The sequence below is a fragment of the Tiliqua scincoides genome, chromosome 4 (assembly GCF_035046505.1).
Source record: "Tiliqua scincoides isolate rTilSci1 chromosome 4, rTilSci1.hap2, whole genome shotgun sequence".
NCBI classification, from domain to species: Eukaryota; Metazoa; Chordata; class Lepidosauria; order Squamata; family Scincidae; genus Tiliqua; species Tiliqua scincoides.
Window position 1 is genome coordinate 120,169,875 of NC_089824.1, and position 20,849 is coordinate 120,190,723.

General features: G+C 43.1%; 1 pseudogene; it reads right to left on the reverse strand.

Annotated features, from left to right (window-relative positions):
• Positions 1–19,538: 19,538 nt before the first annotated feature.
• LOC136650235 (5S ribosomal RNA) lies at positions 19,539–19,661 on the reverse strand (annotated as a pseudogene).
• Positions 19,662–20,849: the final 1,188 nt, after the last annotated feature.

The following is a 20,849-nucleotide window of genomic DNA, read 5'->3' on the forward strand; positions in this document are numbered from 1 at the left end:
ATTAATTTATGTAAATTTATTCAAATTTTAAATGTAAAATAATTCTTCCCCCCCCCGGCCCCTGACACAGTGTCGGAGAGATGATGTGGCCCTCCTGCCAAAAACTTTGGACACCCCCTGGACTAGAGCATGGTTGCTTGGAATATTACCTTTCCCTCTCCTGGGGAAAGTCTGCAAGGATCTACAGTTCAGTCCCCTGTGGCAATGGTGTAGTCCTGCAAAATAAAAGGGGTTTTGATTAGCAATTGGCCCGCAGTAGAAATGGTCGGAGTCTCTGGTATTCCTCCAAAGGGAGCAGATGCTGTCTGCTTTTAGCTGTTGCAAAAACAAAGAATGGTTTGGCTAGAGTTGATAGCTGAGACCCATTTGCTAATCCTGAATGGTCGGAATTTGGGGGGTAGACACACTGCTTACCTGTGTGGGGTGAATTGTCTTTCCCCCTGTTGGGGTGGTGAGGCAGAGGTTCTAGTTTTGTGTGTGTGCAAATACCTCTTGGGGCAGAGTCCCTGCAATAAGAATTCTGAAAAGAGAAGAGTTAACAAAACATCTTGCTGTACACAAGGCCTAGTAGAGGGGGGGTAAAGGGGGTAATTTATACCAGGGCCCAGGGTCAAAGGGGGGCCCAGGAACCAAAGAGGGGGCCCAGAAATTTCCTGGCATCTAACATTTTCCTACCTACTAAAACTTGTTGCCCGTACGGGATGCTGGGGACACTACTGGTGCCACATGGGTGCCACTGGTAGACCTGGGCTGCAAAGACTTTTCCAGCTGTCTCTACCCTCCCCTCACCCTGCTTCGCTCCTCCCTGCCCCTATTCTGCTCGCTTGTCACCCACTCTGTTTCACCCCTTCCCCTTTGCAAAGGGTCCCAAAAGAAACTTTGTACCCCCCGATAAAATTCCTCACAGAGGCCCTGGCTGTACATGTTGTGAGGGAAAAGAGGTTGTTTGTGCAAAGTGCACCAGCTGCCCTTTCACAATAGCTCCCATCACCAAAGTTCCCCTTTTGAGAGACCAGATAATTATAGCTCATACCACACAACAGATAATTTGAGATGTAGTCTCTTAGTAGGGAATTTAGTGCCGGAGTTGGTGTGCTGTGATTAGATGCCAAATGCAGCCTGGATTCTATCAAGGGAGTAAGTGGGGCAGGGAGTGGCAAGAATTGTGATTCTATGACCATTTTTATCTTCCCCATTTTTATGGGGTTACTCCTACCTATAACAGCTCTGTCACTGACTTTTTTTTCTGGCATTTGGGCCTTGTTGCTTGGTTGAAGTATGGTTAGGACATGGTGTTTGTCGACTCCTGCTCAACCCTCTCACATCCTGCCTTGAAAGTTCTCCCTGTTTTGGCCTGTCCACCAGCGGCAGTTGTGCTGGCATCTGAGTGCCATTCAAGCTATGTCAGTGCAGCATTTTTCCAATGTTGCACTGGTAATGTGGCACATCTATCAGTGGGTGGACTTATATAGTAGTGTGACTGCTGTTGTGCCAGCATATTTAGGGATACACTGCCATGTCTTGAGGATATGATTGGGCTGTGAGTAAGATAGGGAAATACCCAAAGTGGATTGCCTACGAGATTTTATTTTATATTCAGCTTGCCTTGGAGCATCCTCCCACCCTTTCCCACCCCTTCCCTTTTCCTTTTGCTCCCTGGTCTGTGCCTTGTTTATATGACTTGAAATTTCCATTCATTATTTGATTTTCACTCTTTAAATCAACTTCTTTTGTTTTTATAAAGCAAAACCGGTCTCAGTTCACTCGTTTGGGAGTGGGTTGCTACATTTACCAGACTGCTAGTTCCACGACTGGCTGGGTTTAAGGAGACCAGTGGTTTTCAAACTTTTTAGCACTGGGACACACTTTTTAAAATGATAATCTGTTGGGAACCACCAAGTTTTATGAAACTTTTTTTTTTTTAAAAAAAAAGTGATCTGGAAGGAAATATTTTTATTTATTTACAGATATTTTATTTGTTTATTTGGGGGGGGGGGAACTTCATCCATTTCTGGCAACAAGGCAGCCCTAAGGAATAGCCTCAAGGCTTGTGGGGCCTAGTTATGTGACCCAGACGTCACCTGTCCCCATTACCTGATGAACCTGGAAAAAAACTCACTAGAAAAAGGAAGGTAAAGCATTTATCTCCCTATATTTTTACAAGTTTGAAAACTGCAGGAGTTCAGCACCTTGCAAACTGCAGGAGCCCATCTGTTTGCAGGGCAATTAGCAGCTATCTTGCAAACTGCAGGAGCTGAGCTCTTTGCAGTGCAGTTAGGAGCTCTTTGATTTTTGCCCTCTGGGCCTATTCCAAACCAAGTGGTGGTGATGTGATATCAGTACTTTCCACTGGATCTACTAGTAGCATAATTTGCTGGATTGTGTCCTGTGTCTAAACTTTGTGACACTGGGTAGTTGCTGCTGTCACTCATAAGGCTGACGGCTGCTTGGGGGAAGAGGGTTGGAATAGAGCAACTGGAAACATTATAATTGCGCCCTAAACTGATATCTTAGTCTATATTTAAAATATGCTGAAATGGCAACAGCAATCATAGTCCCAGGCTTCCAGGGGTGCAGGTGAACCTCTGGAATTAATAACCTTTTAATATCATTAATTATGCTATCAATCATCAAAGAATGAATATATTTTTAAGTTCTTTTGAATTTCAAGCAGTCCCCATTGGGGATTAGATAGGACATTTACTGCTCTTTGCATTTAATGTAACCAAAGTGTGGATGTGTTTTGTGAGAATGTCAGCAGAGCTGCCACTTTAATTCATAGTTAGAGAAATTCCTGTTGAAAGCCTATTATTGAAATAATCTCATTTTCAAATGGAAAACAGCAGCAATGGACTTGTAGCTATATCACCAGCTGGTATACAACTGATCATCAACTGGAGATAATGTCTCCTGAAATTATATCTTGTGCTTCACATTTGAAGCATTTTCTGCCCAATTACATGATCAATCGTCTTAAGGGATCGCAATTCAACTTCAATTTTGCTAAAACAAATACATCACCAACATTGACATAGATTTTACCCAATATAGAAGATAATAATTGAAACAGTTACAATATGAGAGAGATTTTGAAATGTCTTGCCTAAGGGCTCAATCCTAATAGGGCCTTACTTTACTGGGACAGCATGGCTTCTGTAAGGGTCAGTATTGTCTCACAAACCTTTTAGAATTCTTTGAAAAGGTCAACAGGCATGTGGATGCAGGAGAACCCATGGACATTATATATCTGGACTTTCAGAAGGCGTTCGACGTGGTCCCTCACCAAAGGCTACTGAAAAAAAACTCCACAGTCAGGGAATTAGAGGGCAGGTCCTCTCCTGGATTGAGAACTGGTTGAAGACCAAGAAACAGAGAATGGGTATCAATGGGCAACTTTCACAATGGAAAGAGGTGAAAAATGGTGTGCCCCAAGGATCTGTCCTGGGACCGGTGCTTTTCAACCTCTTCATAAATGACCTGGAGACAGGGTTGAGCAGTGAGGTGGCCAAGTTTGCAGACTACACCAAACTTTTCCGAGTGGTGAAGACCAGAAGTGATTGTGAGGAGCTCCAGAAGGATCTCTCCAAACTGGCAGAATGGGCAGCAAAATGGCAGATGTGTTTCAATTTAAGTAAGTTTAAAGTCATGCACATTGGGGCAAAAAATCAAAACTTCACATATAGGCTAATGGGTTCTGAGCTGTCTGTGACAGATCAGGAGAGGGATCTTCGGTTGATGGTGGACAGCTCGATGAAAGTGTCAACCCAATGTGCGGCAGCAGTAAAGAAGTCCAGTTCTATGCTTGGGATCATTAGAAAAGGTATTGACAACAAAACAGCTAATATTATAATGCCCTTGTACAAATCAATGGTAAGGTCACACCTGGAGTATTATGTCCAGTTCTGGTCACCACATTTCAAAAAGGACATAGTGGAAATGGAAAAGGTGCAAAAGAGAACGACTAAAATGATTACTGGGCTGGGGCACCTTCCTTATAAGGAAAGATTATGGCGTTTAGGCTTCTTCAGCCTAGAAAAGAGACACCTGAGGGAGGACATGATTGAGACATACAAAATTATGCATGGGAAGGATAGTGGATAGAGAGATGCTCTTTACATAACACCAGAACAAGGGGACATCTGCTAAAATTGAGTGTTGGGAGAGTTAGGACAGACAAAAGAAAATATTTCTTTACTCAGCGTGTAGTTGGTCTGTGGAACTCCTTGCCACAGTATGTGGTGATGGCATCTGGCCTAGATGCCTTTAAAAGGGGATTGGACAAGTTTCTGGAGGAAAAATGCATTACGGGTTACAAGCCATGATGTGTATGTGCAACCTTCTGATTTTAGAAATGGGCTATGTCAGAATGCCAGATGCAAGGGAGTGCACCAGGATGCAGGTCTCTTGTTACCTGGTGTGCTCCCTGGGGCATTTGGTGGGCCGCTGTGAGATACAGGAAGCTGAACTAGATGGGCCTATGACCTGATCCAGCGGAGCTGTTCTAAAGGGGCTACTCCCTTTACCTGGGGGAAGGGGACAAACGTCCCCTTCTCCCAAAGTGTTGCCCGCAGCTGCTGTGGGCGCTCAGGGCGGCAGTCGTTTTCGGTGCCTCCACAGCCGCACGCCCCGGGAGCTCAGGACTGGGCTCTTAGCTGGCACAGGGCTGAGTAGACCCAGTGGGACAGTGCAGGCTTATGACGGAGCAAGGGACCAAATATTCCTTTACCCCACATAGACCTTAGCAGGTCAAAACACACCCACAGGATCTGGCATGTGCCCCATAGGAGCATGCTGCATCAAAACACAGAGAGTTAAGTAAGATTGGGCTGAACATTTCTTTATATACTTTCAAATTACTGTAATGTAACTGGAAAATATGAGGTACAAGTCCCTAAAAAAGTAAGATTGGGTTGAACATTTCTTTATATACTTTAAAATTACTGTAATGTAATTGGAAAATATGAGGTACAAGTAATTCTATACTTAAGGACACCTGGTTGGCAACCTTCAGTCTCGAAAGACTATGGCATCGCGCTCTGAATGGTGGTTCTGGAACAGCGTCTAGTGTGGCTGAAAAGGCCAATTCGGGAGTGATAATCCCTTCCACTCTGGGAGCAAGTGCAGTCTGTCCCTGGTCTGTCTCCCTGGCTATGGGCCTTCCTTCTTTGCCTCTTAGCCTCAGACTGTTGGCCAAGTGTCTCTTCAAACTGGGAGAGGCCATGCTGCACAGCCTGCCTCCAAGCGGGCCGCTCAGAGGCCAGAGTTTCCCACTTGTTGAGGTCCACTCCTAAGGCCTTCAGATCCCTCTTGCAGATGTCCTTGTATCGCAGCTGTGGTCTACCTGTAGGGCGCTTTCCTTGCACGAGTTCTCCATAGAGGAGATCCTTTGGGATCCGGCCATCATCCATTCTCACGACATGACCGAGCCAACGCAGGCATCTCTGTTTCAGCAGTGCATACATACTAGGGATTCCACAAAGGACAGCCACATTGTGCTTTCATGCAGGTACAGTCTGATATTTTCACACAGGTGGGGTGGTGCTGTTTTTGGAGGCGGAGAGAGACTCTGGTTTGTGAGGAGGAGAAAATGCACGTATACAAATGCAACTCCCCCATCTCTAGTTCACTACTAGTCTACCAAAAGCTGCACTCTTTGATTCTGCTGATCATGCATCTTGTCCCTAAAAAAAATTCATGTTATCTTAGCTTTGGAACCCTGATCCGGCTAATTCCAAGTGAGCTAAAATGTTGTGCATGTCGGATATTCCAGTGAAGATGAACCATTGGTAAAAATTAAATTGAAGTGTTAGGCTTGTCTTTGGACACACGAGACTCACAGTTGCCTTGGTTTAACAATGAAACAGAGAGACACTGTAAAACAGCAAGGACTTCAGATCAGGGCCTCTGGAAGAGAAACCCCAATACTTTGCTCTATGCATCACCATGGGAGGTTTCCAGAGGATGGAGCTATTGGTCTCAACTCTGTGCTGCACTTCAGCACTACTGCTGCAGATGGGAGATGGGTAGACATTACAACTACCAGACCTGTAGGTGACACAAGAGACCAACAGAGTCTTACCTTTGAGTCCTTTGACAGAGCTGCTGACTTTCTGGTCAAGCTTCTCAGCTTGATCAGCTCATTACTTGAGCGGTCTGCATGCTTGCCTCCAGACCACCATCCTTGATGGTCTCTTGTTCCTTCTTTTGTGCACCTATGCTAATGTGAGATGGGCAAGTTTTGGAGCCAGTTTAGAGCTTTTGTTTCTCATCAGGGATGATCACTTTCCAGTTTATAAATTACGTTTAAGCAGAAAGAAACATAACTGGGCGTGTTAGCTCGGACTGCACCTGAACTCTATGGCAAAGTTAGGATTTAAAATAAAAGATTGACTGACTTGACTCAGGCGATTCAGGCACAAACTCTCCTTGTCTTGCTATTTGTAATGATATCAGGGGCTGCAAAGCATAATATTACCTGTTACAATCCTAATGCCCATAGTCCATGAACTTCATTTTCATTGTATAATGCAAGTGATAAATCTGCCTTCCGAGTAATGTGGTGAATGTATTATACATGTGTAATTTAGATTCTCAAGTGGTCATATTCAATAAAGATAAATTAACAATTTATGTGGAGGAACAGCGAACCCAGTGTATGGAACCTGTTGCCCAGAGAGCTGCATTTGAATAATGTAATGAGAATCAGTTGTTAGTGTCGCCTCTTATTTTTGCTATCGAACAAGGTTTGTCACAATAACCAAAATATATTGCACTCCTTTCCGTTCTCATTACAGATTTTGCTGTGGTAATAAAATATTCCAATATTTTGTCATAAAAATATGTCTCCAGGACTTTCATGTCTTCCGCACAGTAAATCATGGTATCAGGGCTGTACAATTTTATGCCTTAATATTTTACACATCGATTAATTTGCAATTATCATTTGGGGCATATTACCTGAGGAAAAAAATTATTCCAAACTTACATGATATTGATATTTATCCATGTTCACAACAAAGAACGTTTTGTATTTTGTACTCTCACTTCAAGTGCAACATCCATTTTAGATGTTTCTAGTTAATGCCATTTCCCAAATGTTCCAAGCATAAATGGGCCCTCATAAATTAGTGATGGAAATACATAACGTTTCACCTAATGTAACCACTCCACCTGTAGAACATAACAGTTTGTCTAATGACACTTTCCAGAAGAATGGTGACCTTTTTCTGAGCAATTCGTTGCAATGAATCTAAACATACAGCCCAGATGTGTCCTCCATCCCTGCTAATCAATGATGATCAATAATCAAGTTTTAATTTTTGGTGTGAAGATGATGAAGTTAGTGATCACAGCTACAAGTGAATACCTGCTTAAATTTATAGATGTGTGTTTTTGAGTATCTTCTCTGTGTCCATTCCCTCTCACACTCATAAACTCTCATTCACATACACACAAACCCACATTACCCAGACACGATGTTTACTCACACATACATTCTGCTCATATGTGCCATGCTCATCACTTTGTGATCTACATACATAACAGTGGCACACAAGGTTGATCAGTCCTTCGATGGTGCTGCTTACTTTTTTATCTACTGTGCCCTGTTCTACCTACATGATATATGTGGCAAGCCTATGCACGCTTTCCGGAGAGTAAGCCCCACTGAACACAATGAAGCTTACTTCTGAGTAGACTTGCCTACTATTGTGCTGTTGGCCTCATTTGCCCCTAAGCTTTGTGTGCTGACAGATTGTAGTGGCATATCATGAAAGACAATTATATCCTGAAATTGGCTCGCAGCCCACCTAGTGGGTCCCAACCCACAGTTTGAGAAACACTGCCTTAGTGCATCTTTTAAGTCTTGTTAGTGTTCCCAGGCATCTGGGAACCCAGCACCTGGAAGTGACAGCATAGCTTGTGGCTTCTTCTTATCCATGCTTATCTCATCTTCAGAAGCACTGAACATTGTTTTATGGTCCTGCAATTTAGGGGCCCAGTTTGTTTGATGGTTTATTTTCTCTAACATGTTTTATGTTTCTTACAAATTAATGGGGCTATAAGTAGCTATTATTAGGCCTACCAGGTTTAAGGAAGACAACCCCGATCCCACTATCAGGGAGCATCTGTGAAGACTATTCTGGAAATTGTTGCACACACATCGTGGCTATCAGAAGTCATGTGCTACTGAATATGGTGCTCTCAGAAGATGGTGCCTCATTATCAGACAGTATAGGTGTAGGCCACTTGAGAAGGTGCTGCATGCATCCACTGATGGTGTTCATCCGTTGTTGTCTTTGTGCTATTAACAGCAGAAACTGGTACAAGCTACCTGTATTGTTTTGCTTGCTTATACATCCTGCTGGAATCTTAATTATTAGACTAATAAAACCAATTTCCTTCAACCATTGGTATGTTCATTGCCTCTGTAATAAAAAAATAAACAACCCAACACCTTTGACAGTAAAAAGGTGTGCAGATAGCTCGTAACTATTCCATTACACGACAGCATTTGAATCAATGGCCAAGGAAGGCTAATGGAATCCAAAGTTCCCACAGTCAACCACTGTACTCATTTCCAAGTCTACAGCCTGCACCCACCTCAACTGTTTTGCTTTGGTCAAGTGCACCTAATCTGGAGAAGTAACTTTTCAAAATCTCTATTTTGTTCTACAAATATATATTTATGCTGTACTGAAGAAAAGACTTGTGAGACAACCAGGCAGAGATAGACCTAGGTTGTGATTCTATACACACTTACATGGGAATAAGTTCCATGGAACTTGACAGGGCTTAATTCTGAGTAGACATGCATAGAACTGTGCTGTTGGTTTAATTTCCGGGCAAAGAATGATAGGGTTCAATTCTGTCTGAAAATCTGAAAGTTCTGATCTGAAAGTTCTTTAATCTTTTATGCACAGGCACTCTCTGCAGTTACTTGTAAGAACGTAAGCCCTACTGGATCAGGTCATATGCCGATCTAGTCTAGCTTCCTGTATCTCACAGTGGCCCACCAGATGCCTCAGGGAGTACTTGCATCCTGGTGCCCTCCCTTGCATCTTTCTTGTAAAAGAAATACAGAACGTTCAAAGGCACTTAGAGATGCATTTATCTGATATGTTCCAAGACTGGAAACATATGCTAGAACTAAGCCATAGTGAGCCCTGATACAACCAAAGCCCTGAGGAAATGACATGCTAAAGAATGAATCTCTCCTAAATGTCAACAGCAAAATCTTCAACTGAATACAACAGCAATTTAATAACGAGGGTACAAAATGAGGGTTAAATATATCAGCTGTAAACCTACATTTCCTACTCTGTTACTCCAAAGAGAAAATGTATACATTTCACTTATTGTAAGATTTGCAGACCGCCCACATGTTAGGAGTACATGCTTATCATGGGGGTGGAGTGTAGAATTCATGTGCTCTTCACATTATGCTCTTAAGGAGGTGTAACCCACAAGAAATAGACATTAAGGAGGTGTAACCCACAAGAAATAGAGGATACGTTTTTCATGCCTTCTGTTTTGAACACATACAGAAATGCCAGAAGCTATTCTCACTCTAGGGCAAGGGACAAATGGCAGGGAGATGTGGCAATGCTGCACTTCTAAGATTATAATTTAGTATAATGTCAATTTCAGAGGCTTTCCATCTTTGTTTTAGAATATTAAAATAACAGACTTACAGAACATGCTCCAAAGTACAGAACTGAAACCATCCATTTTATTGGTATTGCCTCAAGCTTATTCCTTCACCTGACATTAATTGTCCTAGAATCACATTCATAGTCGACATGAAGGACAGGTAAAACTAAAGGAAAGAGATGTGAAGTATATATTCTAGTGTCAGTGCATAGTGCATATTGAAGAGGTGAAATTCTAGAAAGGTGTTGAAGATTATTGTAACAGTACACCCCCTCTTCCCTATACGAGTGAATCTTTGAAGCAATGAGGATGAAGAATGAACACTGACAAGTGTAACTGGCACCCATACATCCTACTTAGCAGAAAGTATTGTTTATTTCACTGGAATTCGCTTCTGAGTAAGAATGCTTGCTTTTGCTGCCTATAAGTAGAGAGAGAGAGAGAGCTTTCTAAGAGTTGTGGCAGTTGGTTCTTCAACCATGGTGGGAATTCATCTTTGCAATGTGTCACAGACATTCATATCAGAAAGTTGAATGTCCAGTCAGTGACTTGCTAAGGATGCATGACAGCTGAGTCTTTCCCTCCCTGTGGCAGGCTTTCTGCCTTCACAACAAGAATTATACTCAACTTGGGTACACACAACAAAAATTCACATGCAAAACTTCAGTGGCCAATTTTCTTTGCTTTCAGATTTCCACATGTTGTTCACAATGCTCAGTCATAATATCAACAACATAAAACTGATGAAGAGTTGCTTTGGTTGACCTAATGATAAACCAGAGAGAAGAAAACCAGATTGCTGCTGCTGCTGCTGCTGCTGCCACCACTACAATATATGATGTTTGTGTTGATTACATACAATACCAAGCCTTTTAACATAGCCCAGTGTTACTGGAAGCGACACAGAGTCTGATCCTATCCTCCCAATATAATGGCAGATCTTGCAATCCACCATCACACTGCACAGGCTGCCATCACAGTGGGCAGCTTGCTGCCAATGGTGCAGAAGCCTGTAGGCACTGCACTGGCAGAAATTCGCAGCAGACCAGTCATGAGAGCAAGTATAGTGATGACAGCAATGAATCAGGGTGGTGATCAGGCTGGGCCAGGGGTGAGTGGGGGTAGATCCCAGCAGCAGTGACATCCACAAGTTGTGGACCCCCTGTCCCAGGCCTGATACCCCGCCTTTGGCCTAATAGATTTCTGTCAGCAAAAAAGCTAATGTCAATCTGAATAGGCCCACTGGGGACCAGGGAGTGGCACAGGAGATAAATAAAAAATGTATTTAGTTACATTTCCCCCTCTGGCTTGGTCCCCTGCCAGCCCATAGGATTCAGCAGTCTGCATCAGTGGTACTGCATTGCATAGGCCAGCTAAGGAGAGGATTGGGTTCTGAGACTGACCACTGATCCATCCAGTACTGACAACACTGGTGACAGCTCTCCAAGAGTTCACACTGAATTTTTTCTCTGTCCTACCTGGAGATCAAACCTGGGACTTTTGCAGGCAAAACGGAGGCTCTTCCAACAAGCACCTATTTGATCTACATTGGTGGATATAGAAAAATGACTTGCTTGTGGCCACACAGTGAGTTGATGGCTGAGCTATTTAAACTGGCGATTTCCTAGTTTACACTCTTAACCATTATCTTCTAGCAGCCCACTACGTATTAAAGTCCAAATGTCAAATATATTACCCCCAAATCAGGATTGTGTTGCATTCCAGCACACTGAAACAGCGTGCATTAAAAGGAAACGAGATAATGAAACCAGCATCTTGTTTCACATCTCTCCTTGCTCTCTGTAAAAAAACCAGACTGGTATTTAACCATTCAGTTAATCTTTATTACATTTTCAGTGGCTATACCATTATTCCATCTGTCCAGTTCCAACTTTAATCTAAACAGCCATTACACAATGATTTGTTCACACCTTTACTAGACATAAAGCCAGAAATGTTGTTTCTGTTCAAGTGAAACTAGATAGATAGATAGATAGATAGATAGATAGATAGATAGATAGATAGATAGATAGATAGATAGATAGATAGATAGATAGATAGATAGATATGTAAGTGTGGTGACTAGGAGTCACATGGATTCATCTGGGATCCATGTAAGTGCGGCCTAGGTAACTCTAATTGTCCTCTGTACATAGATCAGGAATTCCATTGGGTTTTAGACATTAACCCTTCTTTACCAATTCACAGCCCAATCCAAAGTTGGGGCAGAGCTGGCTGGCTGCTGCCATGGCAATGGCTGTTACAAATGTGTCATGAGACAAGATGCTGACAGAAAGGCAAGCACCTCTTAGTGCTGGCAGTGGCATCACTAGGATTCGCATCACCCAGTGCGGGAGGCCTGCACGTCACCCCATGCAGTGGGCGGGGCAATGCCCTAGGTGGTGGGCGTGGTGATGTACCATCACCCTGCCCCTACTGGTTTCTTGGCAGTACCTTTTGTTAGAACACAGATATTTCAATGTGGTTTGATTCATTGCATTCTGCATGAAATTGTGCATTGATTGATATATAACATGATGGTATTAGTCCTCCAACTCTGATTTTAGTGATTTTGAAAACTTGTGGAGTCACACACACACACCCATGACAGCTTACTGACACCTTATTGCAGCAGTTCTCAAGCGTTTAGCACTGGGACCCACTTTTTAGAATGACAATCTGTCCAGGACCCATTGGAAGTGATGTCATGGCCAGAAGTGACATCATCAAGCAAATTAAAATAAATAATTATAAATAATTAAATTAAAATAAAAGAAATAATTAAATAAGGGGGAACCAGTCCTGTTCCACCAAGTGAATCTACTCTGAAGTAAGTCCCATAGTGGTCAATGGGGCTTATTCTCAGGAAAGCATGGGTAGGATTGCAGCCTGTGAGCCCAATCCTATGTGTGTCTACTCAGAAGTAAGTCCCATAGTGGTCAATGGAGCTTACTCTGTATTCTGCCTACAATAACAAGCCCCCAAAAGAATCGGTGAGCTTTCCAGCCGTCCCCAGTGCCCAGTTTAAAGTTCTTCTATTTCAGGCATATCAGAATAAAGATCCACCTGACTTTGCAAGTGCAAGATAGAAAACTTCCCCTTACCAGCTGAAGCCTCTTTTTGGTCCTTTTTAGTGGGGCAGAAAGAGGCTGCCTTCTTACTCACGAGTTAACGCGACCATGTGGCTGAGTTTGCTTTCCATAGGGCTCCATAGACTCGCAGCTGGGAGGGAGGAACCTCCTCGGGTGTTTTGGGGGGCTGCATTCATTGGATCAGGACCATTCTGATGTTCTTAGAGTCCTCTCAGCCCGCCCTTTCTGACGGACTATGGCAAGTACGCCTACTCGCAAGTGAACGCATGATACGGCTCACTTTCACTTTCCATAGGGATCCATTCATTTTTTCTTTCCAGTTTTTTGGCCATAACCATTCTGAAGGAAAGGAGCTATTCCAATTCTGTTTTTTGCATTGCACTCTGCTGGGAATTCCGCATCCAATGGTGTATGGTGGAATTCCGCATCCAATGGAATTCCGCATCCAATGGTGTATCCAATGGTGTATGGACATGGTAGCTCCTAATGCCGCAGTTTTAGGGTCAACACCCCCCCGGCACGTCACCCGGTGCGGCCCACACTCCCCGCACCCCCCTAGCGATGCCACTGAGTGCTGGGCCTCTGCACAAGCAGGAGACATGGAGGAACATGTGGTGGTAAGTTTCCTTTTTGAGCAGCAGAAAGGAAGGCATTTCAGGGCAGGGGAAAGCATTAGGGGGCAGACTTGGGGGGGCGGGTAAACCAAAGGGCAGTTGAGGCCTCGGAGGGGGCAAGGATGGTGGCAAAGGCCAACATGAGCCTCGGAGCCCTCCAGAGCCGTGGAGCCCAACGTGGGTCTCCTCAGTTCTGCATGAGCGAAAGAGCTGACACAGCTTCAAGTAGACCCATAAGGGCTGCCAATGTTCCCTTACCCTGAGGCTGTGGTGTAGCTAAGGGGGTGTAGGGGGTAGCAGTTGCACCAGACATCAAGCTTTAGGGGGGCAACAAGCTGAGCTTGACACTAGTGACCAAAATTGTGAAAATCTTGGTATATATGAATAATACCATCATGTTAAATATCATTGGAAAGGTAATTTAATGCAGGATGCAATGAAACAAACTGCATTGGAATATTTGTATTCTATCAAAAGTTATGGCCAATTAACCAGGAAATGAAAATATAACTGCCTTTATGGAACAAAAAGCGGATTTGCTTAAGTCAAAACTGACCTGTGAGACTGATGGTTCTGAGTGCAAATGAGATGTTATTATGATACAGCATGGAACCAATAACTTTTTAATTAATTAATTAAATTTGATTTTGTCATGGAGGGGGGGCTACTCAATTTTCTTTGACCCCAGGTAGCAGACAGATACCTTAGAAATGCCACTGAGTGGGGGAAGGCAGCAGAGCAAGTGGGTGGTGAGCTGAAAGTAGATGGCGAGGAGGTGGGTTCCTCCCAATTTTCACTTTTTAAAAAGCCTGGGCGTGATGTCACTTCCGGTTTTGTGACATCAATTCCAGGGCAATATTTTGAGCTTGGTACCGGACTACAAGATCATTAGCTACGCCACTGCCCCGAGGAGACCTCTGGCTGCTTCTCTGATCCTGTTTCAGCGCTGCTGTAACTTGCAGCACCAGATCAGCTTAGAAGTATGGTTTGCATGAACTGCAGCTTCCCGTGGGGGTGGAATGACAGAGCCACTCAGACCTGCATGATGATCATGGCTCATACACATGGTGCAGGGGAGGGCACCAGGATGAGTTCTCTTGTTATCTGGTGTGCTCCCTGGGGCATTTGGTGGGCCGCTGTGAGATACAGGAAGCTGGACTAGATGGGCCTATGGCCTGATCCAGTGGGGCTGTTCTTATGTTCTTATGTGCCAGCAAGGAAACTTCTAACCCCTCTACAGTTTGAATTCACCTTAGCAACTTTTTAAATAAGGCTACTGAGGGGCACAATTTGGTTAAAAACAGGGGGAATCAAGACGTGGAACTTGTGGGTTTGTAAAAGACTCCTGACCTTTCCTCCCATAATTTGAATTGCCTAGAAATTCACAGAAATAGAAATGTCCCTGCGAGCCCGCCCAGGCCTTCCCACTGGTAGCATCATGCACTCCCAAAGTGACCCTGTGGGTGCTGTGGTTAGTTACGAGCATGATCTCTATGTTTTCAACGAAGCCAGCGTGCCACCCAACTTGGACGACCACATTTTATAACCGTGCTACTGTTAAATAAATATGCATTCACTCGTATCCCATGGGTTGTCACAACCAATTGGAGTCAGTGGTTGTTTAAGCCAAGGACACTGAGGGTAAAGAAGACAAAGGAAAATGATGCAGAAGACGCAGCGGCCTGGGGAACAAAAAAGTTTCATACAGTAGAAAAGCAGCACAAACGTTACAGCAGAGTGCATATTTTTGCAGCAATCTGTTTGGCTGTGAATATGTAAGGCCATAATCCTAACCAACTTTCCCGCACTGACATAAGGGCAATGCAACTCCGAGGTAAGCGAACAAGCATTGCCTTACCTTGAGGAGAACTCCGTGACTGCCCCCCAACTGCAGGATGCAGCACACGCCCCACTGGCACAGCTATGCCAGTGCTGGAAAGTTGGTTAGGATTGCATGCAAAATTAGAGAACATTTGGCACAGCCTTAATCATACAGGGGCTGTGGTACTCAAGTGGGGTGCTCAAGTCAGTTCTTCTTCAGCTTTAAACTTTCTGAAATAGGCAACAGAGATCTTCCCCTGTTCTACCACTTCCTGGATAATTGTCTAAAGACGTCAACCATTTTATGACTCACTTCACATCTCAAAACTCCAGGGCATGAACATGTGTGTGTGTGTGTTTCCTCAGCTGTGTAAGTCTGAAATCATTCACACTGCATTAAAACAATAAGTGACTCCTTTAATTGAGATACTTTGCTTTGACTTTGAATCTATTTGATGATGTTAATTCAGTTAATGAAATTGCCATTAATGTTGTTATAAAAGGAGATGAGAGTCATTCCAAAGGCATTAGTCTTAAGGTGAAAAAAGTGAATGCAAACAAGAAAATAGAGATCATTATATAGCATGCACAGACATTACAAACCACTGGGAAAATTATAGACATTTTTGTGAGGGAAAAGGGAAAATAAATTGTAAGATTGTCCATAAACAGGATTTATATGTGCTGAGATTCCCAAGTTGTGCATGAAACCAGTTATTCTAAGCACCCCCACACCCAAAATCTGGTGATGACCTTCTTGACTGTAGAATGAAATAACTGCCACCACTTAACTGTTACCTTAAGGCCCAAATCCTAACCAACTTTCCAGCACTGGCATAGCTATGTCAATGGGATATGTGCTGCATCCTGCAGATGGGTGGCACTCATGGAGGCCTCCTCAAAGTGTTTATTCCCTTATCTCAGACCTGCATTGCCCTTATGTCCGTGCTGGAAAGTTGGTTAGGATTGTGCCCTCTGAAACTTAAGAATGGAGAAAACTGGATCAGCAGACTGATAGACCTAACCTCTCCAGACGCGTCCAATCCTCTTTTAAAACACTTTATGTTATTAACCACCCCAACATCTTATGGCAGAGAGTCCCAAAACAGTTAATTATGCTTTCTGTGGAGAAGTAAAGAACATAAGACAAGCCCCACTAGATCAGACCATAAGCTCTAGCTCAGCTTTCTGTGGGCACAATCCGATGCAGGTCTACTCAGAAATAAGTCCTACTGTGTTCAATGGGACCTACTCCCAGAAAAGTGGGGTTAGGATTGCAGCCTAAATCTTATAGCGGCGCACCAGATGCCTTAGGGAGCACACAAGACAACAAGTGACCTGCGTCCTGGTGCCCTCTTTTGCATCTGGCATACTGAGGTAGTATACTTCTAAAATCAGGTGGTTGTGCATACACATCATGGCTTGTAACCTGGAATGGACTTTTCCTCCAGACATTTGTCCAGTCCTTTTTAAAGGCATCTAGGCAAGATGCCATCACCACTTCCTGTGGCAAGGAGTTCCACAGACTAATTACATGCTGGGTAGAGAAATATTTTCTTTTGTCTGTTCTAATTCTCCCAACACTCAATTTTATAAGAATATATCTCCTCATATTCACGGATCCAGTATCTGCAGTTTCAATTATCCCCATCATGCCTCCATAGCACAAATTACTTATCTGCTTGTGTTTGCAGCCTTTATGTCACTATTCCTGGGTCTCACTGGCTGTTTGCTGAATGAAAAATGGAAGCAGAATGTACTCTTGTATTCTTTTCAGCCTTCTGCCTCACTTCTTGTGAATACTTCCTGCTGTGTGGGAGTTTTGAACCTTTATGTAGTATGAGTTGCTCTAAAGAGGCTCCAGGTACTTGCAGAGAGCGTCTATCCAGAATCGCAGTGTGGATTCCAAGCCAACAGGTCCACCACTGATAAGGTATTCTCCCTTAGACAACTGCAGGAGAAATGCAGGGAACAACGACAGCCACTCTTTATAGCCTTCATAGATCTCACGAAGGCTTTCGACCTGGTCAGCAGAGACGGCCTCTTCAAGATTCTATTATTATTATTATTATTATTATTATTATTATTATTATTATTATTGACGACGATGATGATGATAATAATCAGTATTTATATACCACTTTTCAACAAAAGGTTCACAAAGCAGTTTATTTTATTATTATATTTCCTTTTGTCCTCACAACAAGTGTGTGAGGTAGGTGAGGCTGAGAGAAAGTGACTGGCCCAAGGCCAGCCAGGAAGCTTCTTGGCTGAGGGGGGATTCAAGCATGGATCTTCCAGGTCTAAGTCCACCTACCAAACCACTACACCACCCTGGCTCTCAATTTACAGACAAAGTTCAATAACTAAATGGTTCCCTGTCCTGAAAAGGTTCACAATCTAAAAAGGTGCAAAAGAACCACAGCAGACTGCCACTAGAAAAGACACTGCTGGGGTGAGGAGGGCCAGTTACAGATCTGTACTGTGAACAGGCTACTATGTCTATGCTTTTAACAATGATAGCCAATGAGGCTTACTCCCTGGTAAGTGTGGATAGGATTGCAGCCTTTGGTATGCTTGGGGAAGTTTTAAAAAAACAGATCAGCAACTGCTTGGAAGAGTTAGCAGTGTTCTTTATTTTAAATAAAATTTTTAAACTTATACTTACTGTAAACTTTTAATTTACTTATTTAATTCATTTGATTTGATTTTGTCATACAGGGGAAATCAAAATTTTCCTTGATAGTGTCACTTCTGGCTGTGACATCACTTCCAGGTTAATGACATCACTTCCAGTGGGTTCCAACAGATAGTCATTCTAAAAAGTGGGTCCTGGTGCTAAAATATTTGAGAACCATTGACATAAGCTTTACATATGTGTAAGGATTTTGACAGTGTAAACCTAATATTAATGGAGGGGTTTCATCTCTCGATGAATTAGAATCCACATTCATGCATCCAGTGTACCCATTCATAATGTATGGGTTATAATGCAAGTATTTTTTTAAAAAAACTCAATAAAGATTTAATTAAAATACGAAATGGAAATATGACCCCCTAACAGAACAAAGTGTACAATGGAAGGAGAATGAGAGAGAAAGAGAGAAAGCATTTTTACTAGATTTTATTACTGTAATTAATTTGGATATAAACATAGCTTTTTTTGTTGGAGACGTATGACACAAACCAAGAGACTAAACAAATGAGGTATATCAAATATATGGTCAACATTGGCTGCAGTCTCCCTCCTCCTGTAGTAAGCTAAGCTGTAACATTGCTAGAATATCCAACAAGGCTCTGGCCTCTGATAGGGAAAGGTTTTGTCATGTATTTAAATTTCTGCCTGCCTCTTCCAATGGCACAAGACAGTTAATAGTTTCAAGACAAGTGTCATATAATAAAAACAAGAGTGCACATTTAAATGAATATAGCAGCTCTCAACTTATGCAGGGGGAGGGGCATTCCTGGGAATCAGCACATATATTGCAGACATGCTAATTAAACATTTTTTACCATAGGAAACAAGTGGATTTGTAATTGTTAGGGCAGTGTTTTCCAAACTGAGGGTCACAACATAACACTGGGTCACTACTTGATTGTTGGTGGGTCATGAAACTGAAATTGACAAGCTGATAGCTGACTAGGAAAATGTATTGAGCCCTATGGAAAGTGAAACTGAACCACGTGTGTGTTTAATCATGAGTAGGCAAACATGCTGCAGTCCACTTTGAAGGCCAGGAGAAAGGGAATGCAACACCACCAGAATGGTCCCAATCTGATGAATGCAGGTCCCCCAAAAAACTAGAGAAGGAAGTCCCACCTTCAATCTGACAAGGAAACTGTATTGAGCCCTATATAAAGTGAAACTGAACCACACATGTGCGTTTACTCATGAGTAGGTGACTGTGCCTCAGCTCCTATGAAAGGCCAGGTGAATGCAAGGCCATCAGAAGGTCCTGACCTGATGAACGAAGAGCTCAACAAATGCTTCAGAAGGTGACTCCCAACCAAAATAAAAAGAATAAAAACAGGCTTGAGCGGTTGGTAAAATGAAACTTTTTTTTTTGGCTCATTCAGCTTGATGGGTCCTGATAGAGTGTCATTTTAAAAAGGTGGTCCCAGTGCTAAAAAGTTTAAGAACAAACTTTTAGATTAGAAGAAAAGTCATTTAGCACATACTTACCCAAGATGACATGGGGAAAGCTTGAGAAGGGAGGCTACTAGAGGTTGGAAGTGTTACTGATGTACTCGTAGATGGCTAAGAAAGCAATGAGGAAAACAAAAATGCAGATCAGGTCTCCACAGATGAGTGCTGGAGACACATGGTTGGCAACCTTCAGTCTCGAAAGACTATGGTATAAGCCTACAGCACCCGGTATTCCCAGGCGGTCTCCCATCTAGGTACTAACCAGGCCTGACCCTGCTTAGCTTCTGAGATCAGACGAGATCAGGCATGTGCAGAGACACATGGTGAGTCCTAAACTACACAGCAAAAGCATTCCGGGGTGGGGTGGACTCTTGTTACTTCTGCTTCATACCTTCCCTGTTGCAAGAAGCAACCACAGAGTACTGCATCCCCTCTCTTAGAGTGAGAGGCACTCACTCTAGAGTGAGTGAGTGGGTCAGAAGTCTCACTTTACTGCCTTCCCTGGCACTAATCTATAACCACCAATGCACGCTCCACCCCTTGCCACCAAGCAAAAGAAATGTCATAAAATGTGCAGCCTCTGTGAATGCATTTTTTTCTTTTTTTAATTTTCCGACTGAGGAAACCCACCACCACCACCACTACAGGAAGCCACCAATATCTAATGGGGTTGCTCATTATCAACTAGTCTCAGGCTGTGACCATGATTTTTCAAAAAAAAATTGCCAGTGTAAATTAGACTTGTGGTCTTAATTTGCAAATTGCGGTATTTCAAAAACGTGCAAATTAAGGCAATGTAAATCAAGAGCTGCTAGTATTTAAAGTGTAACCATCAAAGCCATTCTTGATTTGCTTGTCTAGCTGTTAAAAGCCAACCTGAAAGACAAGATCATACAGCACTTCCATCAGTAATAAAAGTGGGGCAGGATAGGGAAGGGTGCTAATCCCATTTTTTTTCAGGTGCACCCAAAACAACTACATTTCTTTTCAATGGATTTCACTAGCACAAGTTCAAGGAAAGAAAGAGGGATAAGATCCCACACACACCATTGCTTCCAGATCCACACCTTTCTCCAGGGCCCACAGTAAAATCAGTGTTCCTACTAAGTGTGACAGATGCTCCAATTGCCTAAAGGAAAGGAGACCAGTGTCACTGTCCCTTGATTACAGGACTTCCTTTGCCTAAAGATTCATCAGAGTTGGAGCATTCTGCACAAACTGAAAGTCAATCTCCAGCTCACCGAGGAGAAAAAGATGAAATAGTTGGTTCATTTCAAATCTGGCCAGAGTAATGGCCCAATACTTATTATGGCCAGCCAGCAGCAGAACACTCATTCTGCTTCTGGCAACTAATGAAGAAGCTCCATAAGACACCTTCTGGCATCATGCTGAGTAGCAGAATGGGGAGGGGCAAGAGGCTACGGAAAATTCCTGTACTGTCCCCCCAAGGTACTCGCTGATAATACTGTTACTGAGGATTCAGGCCTTCAGCCAGTGCCCAATCTGGGTGATTCCTGACACAAA